The sequence below is a fragment of the Nannospalax galili genome, unplaced genomic scaffold (genome assembly GCF_000622305.1).
Source record: "Nannospalax galili isolate Female #2095 unplaced genomic scaffold, S.galili_v1.0 scaffold188, whole genome shotgun sequence".
In the NCBI taxonomy this organism is placed as follows: domain Eukaryota; kingdom Metazoa; phylum Chordata; class Mammalia; order Rodentia; family Spalacidae; genus Nannospalax; species Nannospalax galili.
In genome coordinates, this window is record NW_008360325.1 from 7,201,506 (window position 1) to 7,215,074 (window position 13,569).

Consider the following 13,569-nt stretch of genomic DNA (forward strand, 5'->3'; position numbering starts at 1 on the left):
ATCCTGGCTAGAAATCAGCTATCACATGTGTCATCACCTCCTGACTATTTAAAACCCTGCCTGTGTGTTTAGAAGTGCAAGAAACCGTTAAATGTTTCCTATTGTTCTGTTGGAGATGACCGACTCAATTCAATCAAAATTAGTGGCAAGAAAGCAATTTCCCCGTCCATTCGGCACCGAGGGCTTTGTGTTGGGCTTTGTTTTAAAGGAGGTGATTCTCCATTCTCTCCTTAGGGTGAACTGAGGAGCCCCACAGCCCCATGTCTCCCTTTGTCTAGATAAGTGTTACCCAGTAAAGCGAACACCTTAATGCTGCTTAAGAATCACATCGCAATACGAGATCGATAATTCTCCACAACAATTTACCAAGGACCCGGCTGGGAAAGAGAAATTCAAATTGCATCGATTTTGCCCCCTGTGCCTGTGACAATACTAGTCCATAAACGAGCGCATCAGCAGCAGGGCACATGAGCAGGGAGTGGAAAGTGCCAGGTGGAAGGAGCCAGGGGAGGAAACTGGCCACTGGGGTGTTTTCCAAGTACCCTGGGAGTTGGAAAAAATTTCACAAAGACAAAGGAGATTTTCCCACACACAGCCGCTCTGCCCTGGTCACAGCCAAGGAGGATATAGAACTAAAAGGCCTCTGTGGTGTGGGGAGACAGGGAGACCCACAGCCATGCAGCTCCTGGGCTCCTTTGCTTGGAGCAAGAGTGTTGGGTTTTCAAAGGCAGAAGCCAGCTGCTCACTCACTTTGGACCTGGCACACAGTAGGTGCTCAGAAAAAACTGTCAGGTGGATAACAAGACTGAGCCAAAACAGGGAGGGGAGAAAAGAAGGTAGACAGGAAAGAGGACAAGACAGAACATCAAATCACTGCACGCTGAACTGAGCCCCTGTCTGCTAATGACCTTGGCCGGCTGTCCCACTCTAGCCGCACCAGGGCCGGAGGAAATAAAACAATCGCATAGTCACTTCCTGACATGTGGTAGATGCTCCAAGCCATGACAGGACACAACTGGGACTGGAGAGTTGCTCCCCTGGCCACAAACATCCCAACGGACCATCCTGTGAAGGAAGGTGTCTTTGGCCAGCGAACGTCCCCGTAGCACCCAACTCTGCAGCTGCGGCCCTCTGAGCTAGAGATGGGAGCCTCACCTTCCTTTCCCTCACAGCCCTGTGTTCCTGCCACTTTGAAATACGCTTTGGAAGAAGAAATAGGGAAAAAAAATTTAAGGCAGTAGAGGAGGGGGAAGAAAAGAAACAGAGCGAAAGTGGAGAAATTATTGGAACCGGAGAGGGGTTTTAATGACAGCGTCGGCATCCTGCAATTTCACACATTAAAACATATTTTTAAAGAGACGACTATGGTGCTGATTGTATAAGGACGAAGCTTCCCACTCTTCAGACTATTAATAAGGGCTTCCCATAGAGAAGACAAATACATGCTTGATGCATTTTTAATCCTTTGCCAATACATTTGACTAAAGCTGTTTGCTGTTCCGATGACAGGATTTAACTTACCCTTCTGTAGCCAACGTTCCTGATTATTAATGACATTTAGGAAACTCAAGCTATAAAGTTACATTGCGGGGCAATTGTAGCCTGTCTGTCCTTCACACCCGGCAGAAAGGAACATATATCTGCATTGGGGGGTGGGGGGAGACCCCTCTTCCCAAGAATCTCCATACTATGCTCCAGGACTAAGAGGGCACCCCTGCAAGCCCAGGGCTGTGCTGCCCCGATGCCTCCCCACCCTCTCTGTGCAGGATCCTGGTCCCACTGTTCCCTTGCTTTTGGCTCTGCTGTAATCTTGACCACCATTTCCGTGAGAAACACTCCGCACCAGGGTGTGATAGGGTCTTGGCAATATTAAACCAAATTCACCAAGGGTATTTAGATTTCTCAGGATCCCCCACATCCAAATGCCAATAATAAAATCTTCCAGGAAGAAGACGCGGCAGGGAACGTGGATGGCTTTGAAACAGGGATCAAGGGATCAAGAGGCAGCTCTTGGATCTTAATAGGATACCAGCGGAGGGAAAAATCTGTACTGGGGCACGGCTGATTATTTTGTGCTTTTTTATTATTTTAAGAAACAAATTAATGCCTAGGTTAAAATGAAATTACATATGCGGATACCCTCCAGGCTGTCTTTATTCAGCCGGGTTCTGGAATGTTAATAAGAGCTGTAACCAGTGAGCAAAAGGACAGTGGGTGGGAACCCAGGCAGGTAGAAATGCTGGGAAGGTCGGGGGAGAGGGAATGCTTGGCTCTGGCTTCAGTGACTGATCTGGGGCCACAAGAACCTGACATACAGGTGGCAGCCCAAAAGAAAAGGTAAGAGACTTGGACTCACAATCTCCAAACTGGACCCCCTTATTCCATCAAGGAAGACTCATTCACACAAAAGCCTCTCGGCCTCGCAGTATTACACGCTTAGCCCTGACCCCCTATTATAATGAAAAGCCGGTCCCTCTATGCATCTCAGAAAATCAATATTGCATTTTACTAAGTTTGCGTTAATTTTACACCTTTCAGCCTCCGGGTGGGAATTATTGCTGCAAAGAAGAAGCATTCTCCCTGCTTCCCAGGCATCGGCGGCTGTCTGGCCATCAGGTTGGGAAAACCCTATCACTAGTTTTAAGGGGGGGAGGGGAGATGATGATGAAAAGAAGAAAGAGGGGGTACTGAGGGGGGCTACAGTTTGAGAGATTTTAATAGCTAATACAAGGATAGAACATAAAAACGTGGATCCAATTTGAGCAAAAGAGTCCCCATGTAAGCATTGCTTGTCAGTCTTGGGGTGTAGTGTATAGGGGCCGGCTCCTGAGCATGGCAGTCCAGAAATATAAAGTCCAGATTTAATTCCGATACAGAGAAATACAATTTCAAAACCGGACGTCTTATCGCTGGCATGTCCTACTGGAGAACTCATTTCCCTAGCAAAAGGCTGTCCATGCCATTATGTCCGACACAGAAGCAATTTACCACGTCAGAGACATAATTAAATGAGTTTTCATTCTTGGATTCCTTAAATATACTTATGGAATCTAAGGAAATGATATAATTTTTCATTTCCATAGCGAAATAGAAATAAAGAAAACACTACAAAGAATCACTGAATCTAAGAGCTGGTTCTTTGAAAAGGTAAACAAGATTGACAGACCGCTAGCCCAGTGAACCAAAATAGCATTTCAAATGTCAGTGAAATGGGAGGAATAATTGAAAAGTATCAATCAGAAAAGCGAAGGGTTCCCAAGGCCGGCCACAGCCCCCGGCCCAGTGCAGCACCTTTGCTTTGCTTTCCTGCCCCTTCTCCTCCCTGCTCGCCTTACAGGCCACCCGCTCCCCGTGGCCTCCCCCTAACCCTACCCCACTCACTGTGCAAGTTCAAATTCAGTCCCAGAAAAGAAAGGAGGTCTGCTTGGTCCCTGCTTTGTTTCAGAGGTAAAGGATGGGGAGGGGGGTGGTCTCCACGCCACCAACAGCTGAGGATGCTCACTCCCCCTAGGACCTTGAATCCCCAATAGACCCGGGATAAGTGTGCAGTCTGATTCCTCTAAAGGTTCTGGGAAGCCACATATTTTCATAAGTCGTCGAGATGGTGACACCAGGCCCCGATCCTCTGTATGATGACAGACAGCTTTTCCACAAAACTTGGGGTACAAAGGGCGCAGAATTGCCTTTCCATCATGGACCCTCTGCTGATGAGTACCAACCCACCAGACACAGAAATCTTCCTCTTGTGCGTGTGGAAGAAACATAAGAGGAGGGTTTATTATTATTTTTGTTCTGTTATTATTTCTCTCCTCTGGAAAAGGAGCAATGACAGAGCAAAGAAACAGTTTCATCCAAGTCCAGCTAGGTGAACTGGTCAGTTTATTAGGGATTTTTACAGGAGCACAGGTGACTCCTGCAAAAGCCCAGGCCATCATGGGTGACAACTCACAAAAGCTGCATCCTTAGAGCGCCCTGTGCAACACACAGGCAGCTCCACCAAAGAGTGCCCTCTTCCCCAAAGTTGTGTCCCACTTTGTAATCTTGGAGGTGGGCCTTGTGGTGGTTTGAATGAGAATGTCCCCCATAAGCTCCAAGTATTTGGACGTTTTGATCCCAGTTGATGGTGCTGTTTCAGGAAGTTTCAGGAGGTGCAGCCTTGCTGGAAGAAAACCATCACTGGGGGGCAGGTGCTAAGAGTTTTTAAGCCCTGCCAGATTTCCAGTCTCTCTGCTTCCTGTGCCTGCTTGAAGATGTGATCACTCTCACTTTCTGCTCTGGCTGCCTTTGCTGCTGTGCCTCCCACCATTATGGACCCTTACCCATGGAACCATAAGTTCAAATGAATTCTTCCCTCTGTAAGTTGCCTTGGTCATTATCTCTTATCACAGCAACAAGAAATAGCTAAATCAGGCTTTGTGAGTTTCTTGGGGGTTTCATAAGCCTCATGTCCCTCCAGGAGGGAACATTTCGATTGATGGAAACTCTCAGTATCCTTTCCCAATAAAAAGAGAAGAATTGCATCCAAGGATAAGACAGACCACTGTGACTTCACTGGAGCCCCCACACCCCGCTCCTGGCCGGAGGCACCTCACAACAGCACTACAGCCACTCTTCTCTCCCTCTGAAAGTTCCCAGATGGCATTGCACCTCTGGGCACTCACTGCCAACACTCTCTCCCTACCCAGCTTCACTGGCTCCATTCTCTGTGGATGCTCTCCCCAAGGGTCTACACACAGCCCGCTGCTTCTCATCCATTCCCAACTCAAGTATCAACACACCAACCTGCTTAGAGTTACAGCAACTGCTCCCTAATCACTTTATCTTCATCACAGCGTTTCTCTCTGAAACTATCGTCTGCTTTCTCCACTGCAAAGCTAGCCCCATGAAAGCAGGGTCTTGGTCTTGCTCCCCATTCCGTCTTTTCTTCTTAGATTGGGGATCAGATACAAAGTAGGTGCAGTGGTCCCCCTTTATCCATAAGGAATACCACTCCCTGTGCCTACATACTTTCCTAATTTCATTCTTCTGTTGCTGTGGTGAAAAGCCTGACAAAAAGCTACTTAGGGGAGAAAGGGTTTATAGTCTGTCATTGAGGGGACATCAAGGAAGCAACTTCAAACAGCTGGTCACATCCAAAACCAATGGGAACCGATGCACGCTTGTTTACTTATCCCCGGGCCCCCATCTACATTTGCATAATCCAGGACTCAAACACAAGGAATGGAGCCTCCCACAGTTGGCTTGATCTTTCTGTATCAATTAATGTAATCAAGACAATCCCCTGCAGACATATAGGGCCATCTCTCATTGATACTTTTTTCCCAGGTGATTCTAGATTCTGTCAAGTTAACAATTAAAACTAACCAGCGGGGCTGGAGAGATGGCTCAGGGGTTAAGAGCACTGACTGCTCTTGCAGAGGATCCGGATTTGATTTCCAGCATCCACGTGGTGGCTACGAACTGTCCTTAACTCCAGTTCCAGGGGAATCCGAAGCCCTCTTCTGACCTCTGCAGCATTGCACAACACAGGTGCACTCACATACATGCAGGTAATACACTCGTACACATAAAATAAAAATAATAAATAAAATAATTTTTAGAAAAAATTTTTTTAAAAAAACTAACCAACACTCCTGCCTATGGCAGGGTTTAGTTTATAAATTAAGCATAATAAGAGATTAACAAGAACTAACAGAACGATTATAACAGTATATTCTAATAAAAATCATGTGCACCTGAATTCTCTCTCCCTCTCTTTGAGTGCTATGGGGTGGGTAGTATATACAGTGTGGATACGTTGGTGGAAGGGATATTTCACCTCCCAAGAGGAACAGAAAGATGACTTGAAATTTCCTCATGTTAATTAGGACAGTTAACTAAAATGTATGTATTGCTGATTTGGGAACTTTTCATTCATATTTTCAGACCACACCTGACCACCAGTAACTGAGACTTGGGGAAAAGGAAGCTGTGGATGAGGAGCGCTAACACAGAGTATCACGGGGAGATCACCATTGCTGAACAAGTGCTTGGAAGGCCACTTACGTGCCTGGGGAACAGTGGGTCTCCAGAATGCTAGCCGCCTTCCTTTGTTGAATAGTTAGACCTGCAGATCCCTTCTCAGGAGCAAAGCAGAAGAAAGCACCATAGCAGGGCCAGGCTGCTCAGAGATGAGTCCTCAGGGTGGCATGGAGCCTACACGGGGAGAGTGGCTATAGTCCCTGGGGGAGTCCTCTGTCCTCTTCCAGGCCCTGGTGAGGTTAGGGCATCAGAGGACACCTGCTTAGAGCTGGGCTCCACAGCTGAGATCTCTGTGGTGTGCTGGCTGTCCACACACGTCAGCTCCTTGTCTACCCCCGAGGCCATCTGTCCTTGGACCCTACCTTCCTGCCTGCCCCCACCCCTGGGACCAGTCACTCCCTCCGACTCCTGCGGAGAGGGAGGATTGTCACCCCTCCCTCGGGTCCTCCCTCACATTCTGTTTTTCTCTGCTCTTAGAATTAGTTGGATTCTCTGGTATCTCCCTCCTGACCGCTAGGCTCTAAGACCTGGCTCTGCCTCTGGGCTGCAAGTCTGTATTCCCAGCTGGGGTCACCCATGCTAAAAATCGGTGAGAAGACGATAGCCCTGTGTACCACTCATGGGTGACAGCCCAGCACCCCAAACCCCAGCCTTGCCTCCCCCACAGGCCAGTGTCACAGGTGAGGGGACTGAGGCTCAGAGTAGTTGTTCCCAGCACTGTTCCTTGCAGAGAAACTCAGCAAAATAAAATTTAAAAGTTCACCATTACTGACTGCTATACTTTTCCAGTTCAAAAATACTCACGGCGGCACATTCTAGGGTTTTTGAAATTCAGATGTATTTTAGAATCAATGTGAATATTTAACACGGGGCTGTTTCTCTGTTCTAGAAAAATCTGTCGTTCCATCTGATAGTGACTGGCACTTCAGAGAAGAGGAAACACAGGGTCACGAACTCGGCAACCCTGTCATTGCTCCCAAAGTGCTGCTCCTGTTCTGGGGGACCCCTGCTACCCCACAAATGTTCAGAGACTCCCACCAGGGAAGTGAGCGTCATGGGCTCCTGCTGAGGGTGGTTGTTCTCATGTGTGTGTGTGTGTGTGTGTGTGTGTGTGTGTGTGTGTGATTTAAAGCTGCCCAACCCTTTCCTTTGGGGACATCGTCTTGTCTCAACATTCCTCTTTTCCTCATCTGACCAGAGACCCCTGAGCTGTCCTCACTGGCCTCTGCTGGATTGCTCCCGTTTTCTGATGTCCTATAGCAAAGCCATAGCTTGTAGCTTTGTTACATCTAAAATAATGCCCACCCAATTGCCACTGCTGGATGCTCTGTTTGTCAAAGTGGCAACTGGAGACTGATCTGCTGGGTCTGCTCTGCCTCTGTTGGTTCCCATTCTGTTGCTCCAGGTCTCCAGTTAAAGTTATACAAAGAAGCAAATCTGCTAAACAAACACCAACGTTCCCTAGCCCTTGACCAACTAAGAGAGCCGCCATCCCCTCCTCAGGCAGAAAGCATGCTGCCAAGCTGAGGGAGAAAGTGACCCCGTGAATCACCATGTATCAGGTATGTACATAGGGTCCAGCATCCAATTTGGCCACAGTGTCCAGGCCAACCTGGTTTGTCCTATTGGCCTACAGCCTCTTCTACAAGATGTGAGCTTGGTAGGAAGGGGATGAGCAACCCTGGGGCAGGTCATTCACCCAACCTGAATCTTGTCACTATAAAACGAGGCCACAAATCCCAGTTGCTCTGAGGATGACAGTTTTGCTTTGAGGGTCACATACACTGCCTCCCAACCACTCCAGCCAAATGACTGTAACTATCATGTGCTCTGGTCCCCAAGCTTTACACACCAGCTCATTCCCTACTCAAAACAGTCCCATTCCAGAGCCCAATAAGCTGAGTCTTTGAAAGGCTCTGGGGACTTCTCAAAGAGTTAGATGAAGAGTCTGAACCCCAGGAAGCCTGGCCCCGGAGTCCACACTGTGAACTATTACCACACGCAGTCCTCACCTGTGTTCTGCCTACATCACACTGGACAAGGAGCAAACATCCCCAAGTATTAGCAAAAACAGAAATGTCCCACACAAGAGATGCCAAGTCCTGGAAAGACAGTGAGGGCTGCGGCTGCTCAGAGTAAGCAGGCTCTTAGTAAATATTTGTTGTGCAACCTAGTGATCTGCCCAGAGATCAACATTTCTTCAATCTATTAATGAAAACTGTGGCATCAGAAATCTATCAGCATTGGAACTGGAGTTTTATGAAGAATGTCAGCAAGCCAGGGCCTTCCTCAGAACATGCAAATCCAAGACACTCAGTCTGCCCTGCCAGCTGCTGGATCGTTCTGGTTCCTCCAGGCCAGTGTGGCTTTCCTGCTTTCCCGGCATTAGCCCATGCAACACATTACAGAATGTTAAAGAGAAAAGGAAAAGAAACAACTTTCTACTTGGGAGAGATGAAGGCCTGGCTTGTGTTTTGGAAGACGGTTCTTGGACACCCCTTGATTCTGCATCTTAATGTATGTTTTCTATGTCTGGCTAAATCTTCTGAAATCTCTTCCTGCTAAATTAATAAGTTATTTTAACTACATTTAAAAAGAAAGAAAGGGAAGCTGGGGGAGTTGGATCAGTGGGTATAGCACTTGCCACCAAAGAGGAAGGATGCCAGGACACTTCCAGGAAGATGGGAGACAGGGACAAAAGAATCCCTGGAAACTCACAGGCTGGCTAGCTTGACATCTGCAGACACAAACAACAAGAGATCCTGTCTCAAACAGGTGGAACGCGAGGACTAACACCCATGTCCTCTGACACATGTATGCAATACCTGAGGAGGCCAGAAGAGGGCATTGGATTCCCCACCCCAAGTTATAAACAGCTGTCAGCCACCACGTGGGTGCTGGGAATCGAACCCAGGTCCTCTGCAAGAGCAGCCAGTGCTCTTAACCACTGAGCAAACCCTGGCTCAATGTTCTTTCTTCAAAAGGAAATTTCAGATGTCAGACTGAACCCTTCCTCTAGGACTGGCTGATAGCCTTGGTTCTCTCTCACTCAACTTCACAGCATGGGAGGCCCGCAAAGCAATTCAGCTTTGGATGAGATGTCCTAGTCTTTTTTTTTTTTTTGACCTCACAACCTAAGTTTGCACATCGCCTAGAATAACCTGCATTTGCTGAACCTCCCAGGAAAGCATCTGATTTTCTGTTATTTATCCACACTACATTATCAGTATGCCACCACGACTCTCTCTTACTTTCTTCTTTTGCAGAACCAAGGATAGACCCAGGGCCTTGCACATGCCAGGGATGGACCCACTATACCACTGAGCCATATTTCCAGACCTCAAGATCCCTTTTGATAAATGCAGCAACCATCACGAATCCCAATGTAGGCCAGAATATAGAGGAGATGCCCCTCTCCTCTCATTCTGGCTGACGCACAGCTATTAACACCGCTTTAGAATTAGAGCTAGAAATTGAGACCACAGAGGCCAAATCCGAGACCTCCTTCCTGCACATTAATTTGTACCAGAACTCCCCAACAAGGCACTTGACTTATGTGTGGCTGTCAAGTAATCTGTCCTCAACATAAGCAGTGAAAGCCAAACCTTGCCCTGAATAGATGGGGTTGGTAGGTAAACAGAGCCTAAGGGTGGAGAACACACAGAGCAGAAGTCACCGGCACGTTTTCTCTGTCCTGAGTGTCAGAGTCTTTGTGGATCATAGAATCTCAGTTCTGCCTGCTCAGAACAAGAGCAGCCACAGGCAACACACTGAACACTGGCTGTGCACACTTCACTGCACACACTCCACCGCACACACTCCACTGCACACCACACTCCACTGCACACACTCCACCGCACACACTCCACCGCACACACTCCACCGCACACACTCCACCGCACACACTCCACTGCACACACTGAAATTTGAATCCCATGTAATTTTTGTGTCTTGATTTTTTTGTTGTTGTTCCTGCCATTTAAAAATGTGAGAACTGGGGCTGGAGAGATAGCTCAGCAGTTAAGAGCACTGACTGCCCTTGCAGAGGACCCTGGTTCCGTGCTCAGCGCCCACATGTCCTCTTCTGGCCTCCACAGGCCTTTCATGACACAGGTGTACTTACATCCATGCAGGCAATACACTCATACATATAAAATAAAAATATTAATTTTTTTAATGTGAAAACCAGGCTGGGATGTGGTTGAGCACTTTCCTAGCAAGGGCAAATCCTTGGATTCAGTCTCCAGTACCGCAGAAGAAGATAACGGAAATGAACAAATGAATGAATGAATGAATGAATGAATGAATGAATGAAAAAACATTTTTGCATGTCTTGTGGGCCGTGATGAGATAAGCCAGCAAGGATTATGTTGGACAAGATTTGAGATGACTTGGGTTTTAGTCCCACTTCAGCTCCTAACTCACAGGAAGCCTCAAGCAAGCCACATCTGGCCCAGAGCTCTCCCTCCAGCCCCAATAAGGCGAAGGACAGGGTCTTGTGCTCCCCAACATCCTTCAAGGCCCTGTGAAGCCCACAGAGTATCACACCAAAGACAGTGTCCTTGAATGTCCAAATCTCCTGGCATCTGCTTGAAAACACTGCTCTGACAGGCCTAGCAGCACAGGCCTATAATCACAGCTAATTGGGAAGCGTACAAGGTCTGCCCAGGCTACAGCGTGGGTTTCAGACTAGCTAAGGCTACTTAACAAGACCTTGTCTCCCAATAAAATATAAAAAGAGCACTGGGGGATTAGCTCAGTGATGGAGCACCTACCTAGCATGAGTAAGGCCCTGGGTTCAGTCTATACCCATTACTAAACACACACACACACACACACACACACACACACACACACATGCATGCACGCACATGCACATACACACATGAGCACACACATATACATGAGTGCACATGCACATACAAACTGGAATCTATGTGCACGCACACACATATATACGCGTACAAGCACAGATACACACATGTACATCCTGCTTTGTGCCCTTATCATGTTTATAATAAGAAAGCTCTCAAATGTTTAAGGGGAGAAAAATAAGTGACAATAGAACATTATCATGAAAGACATGTCCGTAAAACTCCACTTGGGTTTTCATACACCAAAAGAGGTGATTGGGGTGGGGGAGGCAAGCCTCGAATCAGAACGCTTCGCTGCGGAGAAGACCCGAGGTCCACCAGGAAACCTCCAAGGCTACCCCGTGCTCCAAAAGCCGCAGTGTCCTGTTCACGGCTTCAAGTAAAGCTGATCCAGGCTTTCTTTCCGAGAAAACTAAAACAGCAGGGTTAATATTGATGCAGCGACGGGAAAGCAAACAGACAGGCAGGGACAAGACTGCACCCAGCCTCCAAACCACATGTAAAGTTGGAGCTAAAATGTCATATGCATATGTAATTTATATGCAAAACGCTCCTATCACAGGGCCACGGGCTGCCAAGGTTCCTCTCCCTACCTCCACGACACCCGCGGAAACTGCAATTGCATATTATCAGTCACCTACCAAGGGCAAGTCTGTGTGAGGAGAACACAGAAACTTTCTTAAGGCCAGGGTATTAAATTCTTCTCGCACGCCGCTTTCCTAGGAACTCAGCAGGTTTCGGCAGGAAGACCTATTTTTGCTCCTGTGCGGGCTCTGTCCCTGGCACTGAGTGACTGGAACAGACTGCACACAACTCTGCCAAGAATCTGAGGCTCTGATGATGTGAGCCAACCTCAGACTAATAATTTTATATCTCAATATAAGCAAAAGAGTTCCATAAAAATAGACCGCTTTTAACAGGCTGGTATTCTGTGCTCAGAGGGCTGGAGAACGCGGATGCCGAACATCTTTCCCCTCTCTGGGTACCTAACTTTAGCAGCTTCCATATGGGTATCTGTCTGATCACTGAACTTGGGATGAGAATGTTGAATGAGACATGACTTCAAACGCCACGCCTGGGCTTCTTTGGAGGTGAAGTACCTACCCGTGTGTGTATCACACTTCCTTCTTCCCATTTCCAGAAGACAGAAAACAAACAAACCCAAGGCTCAGACTCCTGGTATTCCTCACCAAACCTATGTGAGTGTCAGACAATGAGTATCAGGCTTATTAATGAGAAAAAGGCTGATGCTGAGGTGCGGTGAACAGTGTCTGAGCCCCACGGTCCCTCACAGCCACATCGTCCCGGGGATGTCTATTTAGCCCACTCCTGCAGTGAGTTTCCTTAGGTCTCTGTGCAAAAACTCACCCCCACATGATGTTCCAGCACTACTTTCTACAGGTGCACAAGCCCAAACTGCTCTGTTCTTGTACGGTGGAAGAAGAGACTTCAGCATCCAGGTCAGGAGCGGGAAATCAGCTGGACAGGAGGGATATGGAGGAATTGGGGGAGCACGTCAAATCCTTTGCAAACCTTTACATTCCTTGGGGGGTCCCTGGGGAAGTAGAACCGTCGCAGTAAGGGGGTACATTTAGGAAGGTAGATTTCGGCATTGTTGGGCCCAGAAGCCCACCATTCTGAAGGGTATCCCAGCGAATTGGAAATCCTGCTCAGTCAGTGACGCTACTTGAGTTCAAACATCACAAGCCAGCCTAGGGCCTGGGAACTCAAGCAGAATGTGATGTGACTGTCTCCGGGCAGAATTTCCACTGCTGCTTCTAGAAACCTCTACTGTGGCTCATGAGGCCTTCTGATTGATCTGTGAGGATCCACCCTCATCACCTACAGTAGCCTTCTTTCCATACCTAAGAAACAGTGTCACAGCACCCTGTGTGCTCATGACCGAGTAGCTGATGTTCAGAATACACCTCACAGGGAGAAGTTAAACTAGGCTTAGCCAGGGGAAGGGGCCATCTGGGGGGTGAGGGACCACACCCCAAGAAGCAAGCAGGGAGGCATGAGGGGTCATCTGTTCTGAGGGTCCTTCGTAGATGCAGCCTTAACTTCGTTTGTCACCAAGGGCTGCACTTGCCATGGCAAGACGGAGATCCAGTCTGGGGTAAACTCAGCAGGGCCAAGCAGCTGCATGGTCCTGGGGAAGAGTATCAGGATTTGTTCACGCATGAGCCCAAAGGCTCTTCTGGTCTGAGTAAGAAGTAGAAGGGGAGCTCACACTGCCGAGAAAAGCAGCCATGATCACTTTTGGATCTGGGAGAAGCCTTGGGCATCCAAATCTTTCTGGAGACACAAATTCATATATCAACAGCATCTCTAGTAAAACATGCAGGGCAAGCGGCAGTAAATATTTGTATAAAGCAAAGAGCATTGTGTGATGAACTGACATGAGAACTCAACACCAGACTTTAAACATCCTGCATAAATCTGGGAGTCCTCCAAAGGAAGTAACTTCTTTACCTTAGAAAGAAAAGAGGGTTGGGGAGATGGCTCAGTCAGTAAAAGGCTTGTCTTTCAAATACAAGGACCTGAGTTCAAACCCCAGAATCTGCGTAAAAAATAAGCCAGGCATGACAACATGCATTTGTTATCCCAACACTGGGGAGGCAGAGACAGGAGGATCCTTGGGGCTCACTGGCCACCAGCTTTGTCTACATGG